We start from the raw sequence: 14,704 nt of genomic DNA on the forward strand, positions 1-14,704 counted from the left end.
CAACAAACAACGGACAATGAAAAAGGCTGTAGTGGATCGCGTAACTGTGACGGAAAGTTGATAGACCTCACATGTAGCCATAGAAATGAGTGGATTGATTTAATTTGATTTATTTAGCCATACAGGGATCATAAGGGGTCATATCACAGTGATATAGGGTTTGTCATCATAATACAATGAGAATACATAGTTCGACTACACACACACACACACTATATACTACTGGCCATTAAAATTGCTACACCAAGAAGAAATGCAGATGATAAGCGGGTATTCATTGGACAAATGTATTATACTAGAACTAACATGTGATTATATTTTCACGCAATTTGGGTGCATAGATCCTGAGAAATCAGTACCCAGAACAACCACCTCTGGCCGTAATAACGGCCTTGATACGACTGGGCATTGAGTCAAACAGAGCTTGGATGGCGTGCACAGGTACAACTGCCCATGCAGCTTCAACACAATACCACTGTTCATCAAGAGCAGTGACTGGTGTATTGTGACGAGCCAGTTGCTCGGCCACCATTGACCACACGTTTTCAATTGCTGAGAGATCTGGAGAATGTGCTGGCCACGGCAGCAGTCGAACATTTTCTGTATCCAGAAAGGCCCGTACAGGACATGCAACAAGCGGTCGTGCGTTATCCTGCTGAAATGTAGGGTTTCGCAGGGATCGACTGAAGGGTCGTAACACATCTGAAATGTAACGTCCACTGTTCAAAGTGCCGTCAATGCGAACAAGAGGTGACCGAGACGTGTAGCCAATGGCACCCCATACCATCACGCCGGGTATGGCGATGACGAATACACGCTTCCAGTATGCTTTCAGCGCGACGTCGCCAAACACGGATGCGGCCATCATGATGCTGTAAACAGAACCTGGATTCATCCGAAAAAATGACGTTTTGCCATTCGTGCACCCAGGTTCGTCGTTGAGTACACCATCGCAAGCGCTCCTGTCTGTGATGCAGCGTCAAGGGTAACCGCAGTCATGGTCTCCGAGCTGATCCATGCTGCTGCAAACGTCGTCGAACTGTTCGTGTAAATGGTTGTTGTCTTGCAAACGTCCCCATCTGTTGACTCAGGGATCGAGACGTGGCTGCGCGATCCGTTACAGCCATGCGGATAAGATGCCTGTCATCTCGACTGCTAGTGATACGAGGCCGTTGGGGTCCAGCACGGCGTTCCGTATTACCCTCCTGAATCCACCGATTCCATATTCTGCTAAGAGTCATTGGATCTCCACCAACGCGAGCAGCAATGTCGCGATACGATAAACCGCAATCGCGATAGGCTACAATCCGAAGTTTATCAAAGTCGGAAACGTGATGGTACGCATTTCTCCTCCTTACACGAGGCATCACAACAACTTTTCATCAGGCAACGCCGGTCAACTGCTGTTTGTGTATGAGAAATCGGTCGGAAACTTTCATGTCAGTACGTTGTAGGTGTCGCCACCGGCGCCAACCTTGTGTGAATGCTCTGAAAAGCTAATTATATGCATGTCACGGCATCTTCTTCCTGTCGGTTAAATTTCGCGTCTGTAGCACGTCATCTTCGTGGTGTAGCAATTTTAATGGCCAGTAATGTACTCGTGTTTTTGTACCCATCTGCGCTAACATTTCACAATTCCGACAGTGATTTATACATTTTGATGCACTTTAATAATAATTCTCTTTCGTCATGCGTTCAACTCTTTTTCCACACAACAAACAATCTAATCTCCTTGATCTGTGTAGCACGAGACTGTCAAGGATATTGGTAATACTGCACACAGACGGCACAATAGTTGCAGGAAGCATAATGAATTTCAAAAGTTTTTGATACTCTCAGTATTACTGCGCAACCTCTTACTCTCGCTACCGGACGGTCAATACTGTTTCGCATCCGGCAAATATTGTCAATATTATTGACCGCCTAGAGGTCTCTCTGTATCAGCAGCAGAATGTGCCGGTGGCTCATCACAATGGGCCGTGGGTGAAATTCGACTCCAATTAGATGGACACTTAATCGAAAAGTTTACATATCAAGAACTATTGCACAAACCAGAACAATATTTCGTACTGAAGTCGTAGCTGCACGTTCACCATTATGTCACAAACGGATCGTTTACGGAACCATGTTTACTGGTACGTTTTTCCTTTTGTTGTCGTACACTTTTAGCCGTGAGATTTTTCGATATTAATTGTGTTCCACCTCATCTACATCTACATGGATACTCTGCAAATCACATATAAGTGCCTGGGGAGAGGGTTCATCGAACCACCTTCACAATGCTCCATTACTCCAATCTCGTATAGCGCGCGGGAAGAATGAACACCTGTATCTTTCCGTACGGACTCTGATTTCCCTTGTTTTATCTTAGTGATCGTTCCTCCCTATGTAAGTCGGTGTCAACAAAATATTTTCGCATTCGGAGGAGAAAGTTGGTGATTGGAATTTCGTGAGAAGATTCCGTCGCAACGAAAAACGCTTCTTTTAATGATGTCCATCCCAAATCCTGTATCATTTCTGTGACACTCTCTCCCATACTTCGCGATAATACAAAACGTGCTGCCTTTCTCTGAACTTTTTCGACGTACTCAGTCAGTTCCATCTGGTAAGGATCCCACACCGCGCAACAGTATTCTAAAAGTGGACGGACAAGCGTAGTGCAGGCAGTCTCCTTAGTAGGTCTGTTACATTTTCGAAGTGTCCTGCCAATAAAACGCACCCTTTGGTTAGCCTTCCCCACAACATTTCCTGTGTGTTACTTCCAATTTAAATTGCTCGTAATTGTAATACCTAGGTATTTAGTTGAATTTATGACTTTTAGATTAGACTGATTTATCGTGTAACCGAAGTTTAACGCGTTCCTTTTACCACTCCTGTGGATGACCTCACACTTTTCGTTACTTAAAGTCAACTGCCACTTTACGCACCATTCCGATATTTCTTCCAAATCGTTTTGTAGTTTGTTTTGATCTTCTGATGACTTTCTTAGTCGGTAAACGACAGCGTCATCTGCTCCGATTATCTCCCAAATCGTTTATATAGATAAGGAACAGCAAAGGGCCTATAACACTACCTTGGGGAACACCAGAAATCACTTCTACATCTACATCTACATGATTACTCTGCAATTCACATTTAAGTGCTTGGCAGAGGGTTCATCGAACCACAATCATACTATCTGTCTACCATTCCAATCCCGAACAGCGCGCGGGAAAAACGAACACCTAAACCTTTCTGTTCGAGCTCTGATTGCTCTTATTTTATTTTGGTGATCATTCCTACCTATGTAGGTTGGGCTCAACAAAATATTTTCGCATTTGGAAGAGAAAGTTGGTGACTGAAATTTCGTAAAAAGATCTCGCCGCGACGAAAAACGTCTTTGCTTTAATGACTTCCATCCCAACTCGCGTATCATATCTGCCACACTCTCTCCCCTATTACGTGATAATACAAAACGAGCTGCCCTTTTTTTCACCCTTTCGATGTCCTCCGTCAATCCCACCTGGTAAGGATCCCACACCGCGCAGCAATATTCTAACAGAGGACGAACGAGTGTAGTGTAAGCTGTCTCTTTAGTGGACTTGTTGCATCTTCTAAGTGTCCTGCCAATGAAACGCAACCTTTGGCTCGCCTTCCCCACAATATTATCTATGTGGGCTTTCCAACTGAAGTTGTTCGTAATTTTATCACCCAGGTACTTAGTTGAATTGACAGCCTTGAGAATTGTACTATTTATCGAGTAATCGAATTCCAACGGATTTCTTTTGGAACTCGTGTGGATCACCTCACACTTTTCGTTATTTAGCGTCAACTGCCACCTGCCACACCACACAGCAAACTTTTCTAAATCGCTTTGCAACTGATACTGGTCTTCGGATGACCTTACTAGACGGTAAATTACAGCATCATCTGCGAACAACCTAAGAGAATTGCTCAGATTGTCACCCAGGTCATTTATATAGACCAGGAACAGCAGAGGTCCCAGGACGCTTCCCTGGGGAACACCTGATATCACTTCAGTTTTACTCGATGATTTACCGTCTATTACTACGAACTGCGACCTTCCTGACAGGAAATCACGAATCCAGTCGCACAACTGAGACGATACCCCATAGGCCTGCAGCTTGATTAGAAGTCGCTTGTGAGGAACGGTGTCAAACTCTTTCCGGAAATGTAGAAACACGGAATCAACTTGAGATCCCCTGTCGATAGCGGCCATTACTTCGTGCGAATGCACTGCGTTGCACAAGAACGATGTTTTCTGAAACCATGCTGATTACGTATCAATAGATCGTTCCCTTCGAGGTGATTCATAATGTTTGAATACAGTATATGCTCCAAAACCCTACTGCAAACCGACGTCAATGATATAGGTCTGTAGTTGGATGGATTACTCCTACTACCCTTCTTAAACAGTGGTGCGACCTGCGCAATTTTCCAATCCGTAGGTACAGATCTATTGGTGAGCGAGCGGTTGTATATGATTGCTAAGTAGGGAGCTATTGTATCAGCGTAATCTGAAAGGAACCTAATCGGTATACAATCTGGACCTGAAGACTTGCCCGTATCAAGCGATTTGAATTGCTTCGAAACCCCTAAGGTATCTACTTCTAAGAAACTCATGCTAGCAGCTGTTCGTGTTTCCAATTCTGGAATATTCCATTCGTCTTCCCTGGTGAAGGAATTTCGGAAAACTGTGTTTAATAACTCCGCTTCTATAACTTCTGTTTTATTCGAAGACTTTCCGTCAGTTACAACGAACTGTGACCTCTCTTACAGGAAATCACAGATCCGGTCACATCACTGAGACGATATTCCATAAGCACGCAATTTCACTACGAGCCTGTGGATCTGAGTGTAATATTGGATTAAAGGCTGGACTGTGTGGTGTGTTGGCGTGGTTAGGCGGGCTGCGATAAGACGTAGCTCGGCCGCCGAGCGGCTGAGGAAACGGCGTGTGTTGCTGGCAGGCCGTGGCCGAGATGGCACAGGAAGGAGTGCTGAGGGCTCTCTCCAGCCACAGGGTACAGCTGCCGCCGCGGCGTCCTCTTTACCGTTCCTCAAGGTCTCACGGCCGGCGGCGTGTGCCCGTTCCCGACGCCCGTCTGACGCGCTACCAGGGAGGGAATGGCGCGAAATACAGGGGCTCGATAACACCGCGAGAAAAGCATGCTTGAACACAAATGCCTGCAGGTAGCGCTGTTGTCTTTGACGACAAAGAGCAAGTATGCAGTGTCCTCAATACAGGGTGTTACAAAAAGATACGGCCAAACTTTCAGGGAACATTCCTCACACACAAAGAAAGAAAATATGTTAGGTGGACATGTGTCCGGAAACGCTTACTTTCCATGTTAGAGCTCATTTTATTACTTCTCTTCGAATCACATTAATCATGGAATGGAAACACACAGCAACAGAACTTACCAGCGTGACTTCAAACACTTTGTTACAGGAAATGTTCAAAATGTCCTCCGTTATGGAGGATACGTGCATCAACCCTCCGTCGCATGGAATCCCTGATGCGTTGATGCAGCCCTGTAGAATGGCGTATTGTATCACAGCCGTCCACAATACGGGCACGAAGCGTCTCTACATTTGGTACCGGGGCTGCGTAGACAAGAGCTTTCAAATGCCCCCATAAATGAAAGTCAAGAGGGCTGAGGTCAGGAGAGCCTGGAGACCATGGAATTGGTCCGCCTCTACCAATCCATCGGTCACGGAATCTGTTGTTGAGAAGCGTACGAACACTTCGACTGAAATGTGCAGGAGCTCTATCGTGCATGAACCACATGTTGTGTCGTACTTGTAAAGGCACATGTTCTAGCAGCACAGGTAGAGTATCCCGTATGAAATCATTATAACGTGCTCCATTGAGCGTAGGTGGAAGAACATGGGGCCCAATCGAGATATCACCAATAATGCCTGCCCAAACGTTCACAGAAAATCTGTGTTGATGACGTGATTGCACAATTGCGTGCGGATTCTCGTCAGCCCATACATGTTGATTGTGAAAATTTACCATTTTAATCACGTTGGAATGAAGCCTCATCCGTAAAGAGAACATTTGTACTGAAATGTGGATTGACACATTGTTGGATGAACCATTCGCAGAAGTGTACCCGTGGAGGCCAATCAGCTGCTGATAGTGCCTGCACACGATGTACATGGTACGGAAACAACTGGTTCTCCCGTAGCACTCTCCATACAGTGACGTGATCAACATTACCTTGTACAGCAGCAACTTTTCTGACGCTGACATTAGGGTTATCGTCAACTGCACGAAGAATTGCCTCGTCCATTGCAGGTGTCCTCGTCGTTCTAGGTCTTCCCCAGTCGCGAGTCATAGGCTGGAATGTTCCGTGCTCCCTAAGACGCCGATCAATTGCTTCGAACGTCTTCCTGTCGGGACACCTTCGTTCTGGAAATCTGTCTCGATACAAACGTACCGCGCCACGGCTATTGCCCCGTGCTAATCCATACATCAAATGGACATCTGCCAACTCCGCATTTGTAAACATTGCACTGACTGCAAAACCACGTTCGTGATGAACACTAACCTGTTGATGCTACGTACTGATGTGCTTGATGCTAGTACTGTAAAGCAATGAGTCACATGTCAACACAAGCACCGAAGTCAACATTACCTTCCTTCAATTGGGCCAACTGGCGGTGAATCGAGGAAGTACAGTACATACTGACGAAACTAAAATGAGCTCTAACATGGAAATTAAGCGTTTCCGAACACATGTCCAAATAACATCTTTTCTTTATTTGTGTGTGAGGAATGTTTCCCGAAAGTTTGGCCGTACCTTTTTGTAACACCGTGTATATTGCAAGTGACAGTCGAGGCCAGGACACTGTTCTGTGAAGTTGTGAGTGCATTACGTCGGAGCAAAGCCATTGCTTTTTCTTGTGTACATTAATGATCTCTCATCAGTTACACTGCCAGAAGCAGAGTTCGTTTTGTTTGCAGATGACACAAATATTGCCATAAAATGTATGTCGAGTGTAGTTCTAGAAAGATCTGCTGATGATATTTTTAATGGATATTAATAAATGGTTTAAAGCCAACTCACTGATATTAAACTTCGAAAAGACTCACTATATGCAATTCAGAACCTGTAAGAGGTTTCCCCCCAGCATATGCATAAAGTATGAAGAAGAGCAGATAGAAGAGGTTGACAGTCTTAAATTTCTGGGATTACAACTTGATAATAAATTCAGCTTACAGAACTGCAGAAACGCCTTAACAAATCTGTATTTGCAATTCGAGTGTTAGCAGACATAGGCGACATAAAAATGAAAAAGCTTGCATACTTTGCCTACTTTCATTCCATAATGTCATATGATATAATATTTTGGGGTAACTCTTCAAGTCAAACAAAAGTTTCCAGAGTCCAAAAGCGTGTAATACGTATTATTAGTGGAGTAAATTCACGGACGTCCTGTAGAAACCTCTTCAAAGAACTGGGTATACTAACTACTGCCTCTCAGTATATTTACTCCTTAATGAAATTTGTCCTAAATAATATATCCCTTTTTCCAACAAACAGCTCAGTCCATACATACAATACCAGGAACAAAAATGATCTGCACAAGGACTTAAAAGCACTTACTTTAGTTCAAAAAGGGGTCCACTACTCAGGAACACTCATCCTCAATAATTTGCCAGCAAACATAAAAAGTTTAGTTACAAATAAAGATCAGTTTAAAATGAGCCTGAAAGACTTACTAGTGGCCAACTCCTTCTACTCCACTGACGAATTTTTTAATAGAAACAAATGATGTATTGTATATATTCATATTATTAGCATTGTTATTTCAGATTTTTTTAAAAAAATTCTATGTTCCACATCCACGAGGATCTCCTCAGCACGGATCTATGGAACGAAAAACTAATCTAATCTAATCTAAAGTGAATTCCAACGTGGGCAAAACGTTGGCGCTAGTGCAGTGGGTATTTCCGTAACCAAGGTGGCTGAAATGTCCGGTGTTTCATGAGCCAGCTTACCGAAGACCAGCCGCATGCAGGGAAGGTGGAAAAAAATCATCCACTAAGTCACAACGCGGACGAGAATGTCTACTGAGTAATTGTGACGGACGGCCGTTGAAGAAGGTTTTGACAAAAAATAAGAGGACGACGGCTGCAAGAGTCATTGCAGAACTGAATGTTGCACTTGTGAACCCTGTTAGTATTAAAACGATTCGAAGGGAGCTCCACAAGCACGTAATCCAAAACCATACATACGTGGCACCGAAGTCATAAAGCCTGGACTAAGCACCAACGGAAGGAAGTCATTTGGTCGGATGGAGTCTTGTTTCGCACTGTTTCCAACTTCTGGCCAAGCTTACGTTTCGACAGTGGAACATGGTGTGGGTTCTGTGATGATTCGGGCAGCCAAATAGGCCGCATCGTTACTCTGCAATATCACATTACTCCCAAGGATTATGTAACCATTTTAGCTGATCAGGTCCACGCAGGGGCACTTTCGTTAGGCGCATTCGCGGACGCGATTACTGGCTGTTTGCAGAAAGCGGCCCGCTGCCGCCAGCCTTGTGGATGCGACCGCGCCTCCTTTCGGAGGCCGTGGGAGCGCGTGGCTGCGGCCGGCGGATCGGATGGCGTGTCCCTCGAAGGCTCCGGTTCCGGGCTCGGCTTTCTGCAGACACCTGACCAGCGCACCTTGATCGCGGTGGGGTCCTGAGAGGACCTCCCTGGAAGTTCCATCCTGTCGTCGCATACTGACTCTTCAGCTCTCCTAGGTTCCGGACCATATATCTTCAGAGCCATTTTGGACTATAGTTCCAGTCGCATTACCAAGAGTTCAAGTGAGTAGCCGGGAGTAATTAAGTTAATAGCCGCGCGAATAATCTGTCAACTTCTTCCGGAGCAATTCGTAACGAAATAGGTCAGGGGTGCCAACTCCTAGGCAATCAGTCCGTCATCGCACCTGATGATGGGAATGTGGTCGCTTCCAGAATATCGTGCCCGTTGGACACTGATACGCAGCAGTTCACCCGTGAACTATTTCGTCAAAGGGTGCTATCCCGGAAAGCTTGAGGACGACAATGTTCATCCGAATGGAAAAAAGGGATTGTGACTTCGACGCCCCGTCGACAACGCGCTCTTCAGCAAAATATGCACACTGTACAAAAATTAGTTATCCCCAGATCACGCTAATACCGTCTGTAGCCTTGATAATGGTCTCAATCCGGCATGCAAGAGAGACTTTAAGTTTATTCAAGTGTGCTCCATCCATCTAAAACCAGTTAATAGAAGATTAAACCCCGCAGAACTACCAAATTCCAAGAATGTTGGTTGCTGCGTTGCACCCACTGTTCCAAATAGCCCCAGGCATTGTCTGTGACATTCAGGTCAGGTGACTTAATGGACCAGTGGTAGTGGGACGAAGTGCCTGAGTGTTCGTCAAATCAAGAACGTATGGGTTCAGCACAGTGGATACAGCTGTCGTCATTTTGTAAGCCGGAAGTGTCCACACCACATTTGTCGTGAAGATGTAGAAGAAGATGGAAGTTTTGGTCACCGAGGATATTGCAATCATCTTCCTGGTTCATGTTCACGGTGGCCTGAATGAGTGGACCTGAACAGTTTGCGACAAACGCCCAGAAAGCAACACAGAACAACCTCCAGATTGAACTACACCCTCCACAAACTTGAGGTGACGCATTGCGTCATTCGAAAAGAGACAAACTCACGATTCGACGGGCCACAGTAGACATCTACAGTTAGCTTTTTATGACCACTGTTCTTAGACCGTGTTACGTGGCTACGAGTGGAACAACATTACTCGTAGACGCGTTCATCTGTCCACAGGGAGACACTGACAAATCGAACAACTTCAGTCAATCACGGTGTGATCACATCTGAATACGATACCTCTTCCTTCTAGCCAATCTGTCAGGTCGACCAATCTTGCTGCGCTGACTCCAAGCAACCGACAGCACACCACACCACTTCACTGCCGTGGATTACGTCAGCGCTGGAAGCAACAGCGCATTCAGTCTGTTGGAGGTGGATGGGAAAATAGATTAGCCATGGCTTTATAGGAAGATGCAACCTGAAATTCGTAATTAATTATTTAGGGGAAATTAAATCTGAGTAGACGGACTGGTATCTGAATAACACTCTTTGCAGAACGAGTGCTGTAACGGAACTGAATGCCCTGAATATAGCACGCCGGTAGAGGAGACCTGTTGCCATCAAAGCAGAGGGGGTGTTTTCGATGACATAGTGCAAACTAGATGGTACGACGACAACACAAAAACAAGCAGTATGACATATTTGGATTTCCGGTGACTAACAGACGCTGACGGCAGCAGAGAGATCTTCAACCTACTTCGATAATTTCGCTATGTATCAAAACCTGCGTGCCTTTTCCATTGCAGCTGGCTGATGCAAAGTATGGAACTCGCTTTGCACGCCAAAACTGATATGCTCTGCCTCATGCAACGTACAGAACTATTGTACTGGAACAATCGAGGTATACTTTACTGATTCCACAGTGCCGGACGGGGTGGCCGAGCGGTTCTAGGCGCTACAGTCTGGAACCGTGCGACCGCTACAGTCGCAGGTTCAAATCCTGCCACGGGCATGGATGTGTGTGATGTCCTTAGTGTAGTTAGGTTTAAGTAGTTCTAAGTTCTAGGGGACTGATGACCTCAGAAGTTAAGTCCCATAGTGCTCAGAGCCATTTGAACCATTTGATTCCAGAGTCTCAGCACTCGAAGCATTCCAACTGTAGAGCATGTGCGTGGAATTTCCTCGTGAAGTGCACTGTCGAGCCTGTGTAGTGGCTACAGAGAGCTCTGGAGGTGCTTCCTACATTGGAAACTGTCACGGTTAGAATGAAATAATGAATCATGACACGCATTTCCAGGGATGTCAGAACACGTTTGGCATTAACGTATGGGTAGATATCATCAGTGAGGGTTTGTTTGGGTAGTATTTGCTTACCAGCCATCTACAATGGCTGAAGTACCTGGTTTTGCAGCAAGAATAGTGGAGGAGTTCCTGGAAGTAAAGTCCCTGATGCTTCGTGAAGAAATGTGGTTTCGAGACGACAGCGCTCCAGCAGGTTTTACAGTCCCGCCTCCTCCCACCAACTCACGTTGGCTACAAATGAATGGTTAATCAGAGAAGAGGATGCCAGAATGGTTCCTCGAACAAGTTCGTGCGGATATCTCCGCGTGTGCTAATCTCGACGGCGACGGCTCGTCGCCTGGTGGCCATCTTTCGCCTTCCTTCAGCCACGGGTCGAGCGTTGAAGGCTGGTGGGACGGCTGTGCCTCTCAGCACACGCCGCCTCACAGCCAGGAGAGCCAGAAACGCGGCCGCCACCCTACTTAAGGCGTTCCGCCACGTGAGCAGAGCGCGCCGAGATACGCCGGCCGCAGCCGCGACCCGAGAACAACAATGCCCACGTGGCCTTGGGGGGAGGAAGGGTCTGCGTGCAGTTCGTCGCGGTTATTCAAGGGCTGGGTCGCTTCTCTCACCTCTGGTAATAATTTGTGTACATGAAAACTGTCGAGTTTCACTGTGATCCAGAGCCCACGTATGCCATTTCTAAGGTGTGAGAGCTACCTATATTTGAAATGTCATTAATAAATACCCCCACTAATAAAGCAGAATCCCGAATCCATAACTCCAGTGGGTATATTTATCTTGGGGTCGTTGGTTGTCCAGGTTTGCTTCATATTTTTTAACCTTATAAAATATCAAAGAAAAACTTCGAGTAATGTTTGTTTATTACTGTCCAGTACACAATCGATAACACAAGTACTATGCAGCGAAATATCTTGCTGCATCAGTGTTGCCACCCTCACATTAGCCAAAAGTAATACAGTAATACAGCAACTTCTTGAAAACGTGCACACATGTGAACGTGAATACGTGTGTGTGTGTGTGTATTTGGTGCTAAGAGACTAGGCTTTGTAATGTGGGAGAGACTGTATTATTATTGCAAAACAACAGATAACAACTTATTTCATTACACTGTCGACTAGTGTCTCATCGCCGGTTCACAAACTGGCAGGTTTCCAACTATACACCGTATTTTTTTCGGCAGTGCAGAACCAAACTCATAAAGTATTTTCTTAAAGATTACACCGTCATTTGACTGTATATTGCTGTATTTTTCTTCTTTAAAACCTAGATTTCGGCCTTACAATGCTGAAAGTTCTTAGACCATTGACACGCAATATCTGGTAAGGTTAGCCCAAAGCAGGTGAACAAGACTAGGACATCCCTTGAGATGTTACTATTAAAGTGTCAAAGAATTCTTTGACGTCACTTTAATAGTTACAACTTAAAGGCATGTGCTAGTCTTGTTTAGGTACTTTGGGCTGACTCGACTAGTCACAGAATTCTTTGACGTAACTTTAATAGTTACATCCTAAAAGGCATGTGGTAGTCTTGTTTACCTGCTTTGGGCTGACTTAATGAGATACGACGTGTTAATGATCTAAGAACTTTTAGCGTTCTACTCGATAACGGCGTAACAACCGAAATCTAGATTATACAGAAGGAAAAAACAGTAATAGATAGTCAGTTCCACAAGAAAGCGTACACCGTTATCTGTATGAAATAAAAGGTACTATTATAAATATATGTTTACATGAAGGTACATGTTATTACTAATTCCCCAATCATGTAATAGTTGATCCAATCGCAGCAAGCTTGGCACCTTAGCCCTCTCCCCGGTACGTGATCCACGTTTCCAACTTCTATGTATCGTTTGGCCCACTTCGCAACGAACGTCTTTGACTTTCTAAGAATGTTAGCAGCAGCTCCATATGGAAGTTTCAGTCACTCTGGGTGATTTACGAGGAACACTGCCTCATGATGCTTCAGATATTTCGCACTCATTTTAAACTGCAACCGACGAAACAAAACATTCAAACATTTATCTACGCACTGTGCAAAAGCGCATTGATTACAGATTCGAGACCACTACCAGAGGTGTCGCTGAGGGCGTTACATTTAAAATTATGGCGTACACTTTCTTCTGGAACTGACTGTACATGCGAATGGCGGTGTACTCTTTAACAAAATACAGTTTGTTAGTAGTTTCTTTGATGGACACACAAAGTTGCCGTGGAAGTAGAAGATTTATGAAGCTTTATCTCAGTATTGCGTCAATGAATAACACCTCTGTGTTGTAGGTGCGGAGACAGAAAGTTTAATCTCCCACAAAGCCAGCTACACCCTGCAGGTTAGTTGCCTGGAAAACAGCTGGTGCTACGTGAGCAGATATGACCAGCTCAGAGCACATACTGGCCAACCCGCCAGTGGGGTTTTTTGCTGCTTAATCACAACATTGTGTTCAGGTGAAAATGCACAGCGAGGCGCTGCTGTCGGTCTCCAGTTGATGGGTCTGCTGTGACCTGCTGGGTGGCGGAGAACCATTGATCCCGCTTGGAGACTCTTCTCTCTCCATGGGGGTGGTGACTAGAAAAATGAAATAACTTCTACAGATAATAATCACAATGCCGAAAAAATCTAACTACCACTTTCAGCCTGGTGTGTTATTGCAATTGTTTGAAGTATGAGTGCATACTACCACTACCGTTGAATAGTTTCCGAAGGAATGTCTTACCACTCGTCCACCAAAGTACTATTTAGTATAGCAGTGACAATGGAGAGCGGGATATGAACTGGATACTCAGCTCTGAAACCAGCCACACTTCTTCAAATGAGACTACTGGAAGGGACACGGGTTCTGTCGAAGTACTAACTTCTTCATACACAACTCAAGTAGAGGTATAAGTGTGCAACTGAGGAGGCCTGTCATGATATGAGACGCTTAGTCGTCTAAACTACACTCGGGATCCGATTTGTAAGATCACCTGCATACTGTGTACCATAAAATATCGACATTACCACCGCTGTTTGGATGTGTAATCTGTTTGTTTGGCACCGAAATATAAAGAATAAATAATCGTTGAACACTGTCACTAATAGTGAAAATCTTGTTTAGTTCCCGATTATTCCGATAATTAAAGAAATGAAAGAAGGAGGATTACTGTTTAACGTGCCGTCGACGACAAGATCTTTGGTGCCGGATCACGTGCTCGTGTTTGGAAGAAGGTGTCGATCGTGTTCTTTTCACTGGAAGCATCCTGGCATTTACTTTAAGCGATTTAGACAAGCCACAGAAGACATGAATTTCGATAGTAAGCAGGGAATTTCAACGCCGTTCTCGCGAACTCGAGCCCGTTGTGCTAACCGCTGCGACGCTTCGCCCGGTGATCACTGCGAAAATCTTTGTGTTCACAGTTGCTTTCCACAGTTAGTACGGAATCCTAAGTTTCATGTTCCATCACCATCTTCAACGTGGTTTGTGTCGATCTATGTCTAACTGGAGGTTTCCGATATATCTGCTTCAATTAAGAACGATCCGACATCGTCCCGCCACCGAAAGTCAGAAGCTTTCGTTCATTTCCTTGAACGCTATTTTCCATTGCACGCACGTCGCCTAAGATAATGCAAATATATGGCAAGCGGATTCGGTAATGTAGGTATTTCTGTTTCTCTGGAACCGTCTATATACGGCGGTGCATAAACATCCGGGGGTGGACAATGGAAAAGTCACAAACTCAACACATTACCATTCCTAATACGGTGTAGGAAAACCGTCGGCACTGAAAACAGCTTTCAGCAGTCTCGCAGTGGATAAATAAAGGG

The 14,704-nt window shown here is 45.0% G+C and overlaps 1 protein-coding gene across 2 annotated transcripts in view; it reads left to right on the forward strand.

Moving 5' to 3' along the window:
* The window catches only part of LOC126262294 (chitin synthase chs-2), a 380,478-nt gene that overhangs the window by 71,021 nt on the left and 294,753 nt on the right, over positions 1 to 14,704 (forward strand). The gene's annotated exons all lie outside the window — the stretch shown is intronic.

The sequence above is a fragment of the Schistocerca nitens genome, chromosome 6, assembly GCF_023898315.1.
Source record: "Schistocerca nitens isolate TAMUIC-IGC-003100 chromosome 6, iqSchNite1.1, whole genome shotgun sequence".
In the NCBI taxonomy this organism is placed as follows: domain Eukaryota; kingdom Metazoa; phylum Arthropoda; class Insecta; order Orthoptera; family Acrididae; genus Schistocerca; species Schistocerca nitens.